Below are 3,672 nucleotides of genomic sequence, written 5' to 3'. Positions count from 1 at the left end.
GTGTAATCATGTTTGGATGACAATCATAATCTGTGTTCTAAGGATGGGCGATACCACTTATTTTGTTTTTGATACGATACCGATACTTTTAAAGGCCAGTATCGTCGATACCGATACGATACTTCTAAAATGAACTTTTAAACTGTGAAATGTATTCAATTATTAGATTACTAAGAGTAAAATGGGTAATGATACCCACTTAACTTTATATTTGAAACGCATTTTAACTTTCAATCCGCTTTAATGGTTAAAATATGTTTGCTTTAGTGGTAACCATGGAAATCTACAAATACTATAGTTGAACTACGGTCACTTTAGTAAAACCATGGTTCATTTTCATAAGGGACTGCCAGTGACAGGCTGTTGCACGCATAAAATGCAACCTTTTTATATTAACATTACAGAATATAGAACATGATCAATATGAACTTTTAACGTTCAATTTAAATAAATGTAATTGCACACACTATGTAGGCTACAATTTCAATTTGTTTATTGAGAAATAACTCAAGCATATATGTTTCATTCTGTCCTCTGATATGCATTGTTCTGAGCTGCTGTTCCCAATAGCATCAATTTCTTACTTTTGGGCAAACGCAGCCCTGTTTGAATACACTGCCAGAAGTGAGTGAACGCTGTCTGTGATTGATTGGATCTGTCTTGCAGCATTTGCATGTGTTCAGGTGAGCAGGAAAATAGTTCTTCTATCCTACACAATTATTCGCTAACATAGGTTATTCATCCAATTCAATGGGTTTTATAGACAGATGAGAGGTTAAAAGCATCACATAACCTCTGTAGAACATGAGACGGGTCATGAGATGTCCATAATCTAGGCCTGTCATGATAACAACTTTTTGTTGTGCGATATATTGCCCCAGAAATAATTGCGATAAGCGATATTATTGTCATTTAAAGACCATTTTATGCCACTGAATATATAATCATAATGTAACAGCATAATAATGCAAGAAGGCCTACACACTTAACAACCCAACCGCTGGGTCAAAACAACCCAACCGCTGGGTCAAAACAACCCAACCGCTGGGTCAAAACAACCCAACCGCTGGGTCAAAACAACCCAACCGCTGGGTCAAAACAACCCAACCGCTGGGTCAAAACAACCCAATAGCTGGGTCAAAACAACCCCAACCGCTGGGTCAAAACAACCCAATAGCTGGGTTTGTCCCTTTTTAACCCAGCGCTGGGTTATATTTAACCCAGCATTTTTTAGAGTGTAAGCTGTCAGATTTAGATGAGAACAAAATGCATTCATTATTTGTCTCTACTGTGTAATCATGTTTGGATGACAATCATAATCTGTGTTCTAAGGATGGGCGATACCACTTATTTTGTTTTTGATACGATACCGATACTTTTAAAGGCCAGTATCGTCGATACCGATACGATACTTCTAAAATGAACTTTTAAACTGTGAAATGTATTCAATTATTAGATTACTAAGAGTAAAATGGGTAATGATACCCACTTAACTTTATATTTGAAACGCATTTTAACTTTCAATCCGCTTTAATGGTTAAAATATGTTTGCTTTAGTGGTAACCATGGAAATCTACAAATACTATAGTTGAACTACGGTCACTTTAGTAAAACCATGGTTCATTTTCATAAGGGACTGCCAGTGAAAGGCTGTTGCACGCATAAAATGCAACCTTTTTATTCTAACAGATAGTGTATGATTTATATTGACGTTACAGAATAGAACATGATCAATATGAACTTTTAACGTTCAATTTAAATAAATGTAATTGCACACACTATGTAGGCTACAATTTCAATTTGTTTATTGAGAAATAACTCAAGCATATATGTTTCATTCTGTCCTCTGATATGCATTGTTCTGAGCTGCTGTTCCCAATAGCATCAATTTCTTACTTTTGGGCAAACGCAGCCCTGTTTGAATACACTGCCAGAAGTGAGTGAACGCTGTCTGTGATTGATTGGATCTGTCTTGCAGCATTTGCATGTGTTCAGGTGAGCAGGAAAATAGTTCTTCTATCCTACACAATTATTCGCTAACATAGGTTATTCATCCAATTCAATGGGTTTTATAGACAGATGAGAGGTTAAAAGCATCACATAACCTCTGTAGAACATGAGACGGGTCATGAGATGTCCATAATCTAGGCCTGTCATGATAACAACTTTTTGTTGTGCGATATAAATTAAGGGTGCACACTATTGCTGAAAAACACAATCACTACTTAGCAGTCAGATGTCCGTATGCACAAAGCCACAGATCCCTAAACAAGACCATATCTGCAGATGAAACTTTTTTTTGTAGAAGCATTTTTCAAATTTGAACTAGCTCATGACTACACCACGTTATGTACGAGAAGCTGCAAAAGACACAGGCGCAAGTGGAATGTACAAAACATGGTGACATTCATTTTTAAGTAAATATAATGTGCGATATATTGCGTCACCAAAAATTAATGAGGTCATGTACATATATTGCGCGACAAGTCGATATATTAATTATTGTGACAGGCCTACCATAATCAAAAACATTTTTTGTTAAATAAACAAAATCACTTGTAAATAAAACACCTTAGTATCAATATTTTTTGAGTATCGATACTTTCGATACTCGCATCAGTATTGATACTTCAGGGTTGAGAAAAACATGCACACACATGTATGTATATGTATGTGTGTATGCATGTATTTTCTGAAATGAGGAGGCAAAGTCCTTTTTTTTTTTAATATCAAATGTACATTCCTGTCCCAGTCACATTTTCTTGGTTAAATAAAAAACATTACTTGCACTATCAGAAAAACAAACAAACAACAACAAAAAATTCTGTTTTATATTTTTACATTAACAATGTAATCAATATTCTGTTTATTAAAGCCAAGTATGAATCTCATCAAGTTAGTGTTTTTAAGCATTTTACATTTATTCCAAAATAATAACTCAAGGCTGTAACAATTTAAACAATATATGTTATTTGTGAACTTATGTTCAGCTATTCTTTTTAATAGTTAACTTTTAAGTATATTTGAATTTTTCGTATCATCAGTCATCAAAGCTTAGTAAATATTGGTCACAGACACAGAGATTAACTTTAAATTTCACCAAGCTGATTGTTCACTAAAAAATCCCTCAGATCATTTTTTTGCAAGCCATTTTAAGTCTTAAGTCTTTTTAAGTTTGAGGTAACAAAGTGATAATATCTAAGTGTGTGAGTTGTTTACTTACTTTTTTAAATGAGTCTTCCCATTAATGCCATATTGTTCATTCAGACTGATTTGCGAACGCGGAACATGCATGAACATAAGAGGCGGGATTTATCGCATGAACCAATCACAGCTGAACATAGCCAGTCATGTTCAATCGCGATGGAGGCACTGTCTCCTCTCGCGTCATTTTCCCCCATTCATTCTCAATTACCCCCAACCAAACTCACTGCATGCTTTAGGGGGTCTGTTAAAACTCAATGGGCTCAGGGGAGATGAGAGAGACGCGACTCCCACTGTAACTCTACACACTGGTGTCACTGTTGGATAATGTCTCATTAGAAAAACGAGTGATTTATACACTTTTTTTATGTTCTATTTTGTAATATTGGCATTGTTGTATTTTTGTACTACGAATACTTTGTTCTCATCCAATATTTTGAGGAGACACTGCCTCCCTTGCCTCCTCGG

The sequence above is a fragment of the Sinocyclocheilus anshuiensis genome, unplaced genomic scaffold (assembly GCF_001515605.1).
Source record: "Sinocyclocheilus anshuiensis isolate Anshui unplaced genomic scaffold, SAMN03320099.WGS_v1.1 scaffold1272, whole genome shotgun sequence".
Classification (NCBI taxonomy): Eukaryota; Metazoa; Chordata; class Actinopteri; order Cypriniformes; family Cyprinidae; genus Sinocyclocheilus; species Sinocyclocheilus anshuiensis.
This window is presented reverse-complemented; position numbering follows the sequence as displayed.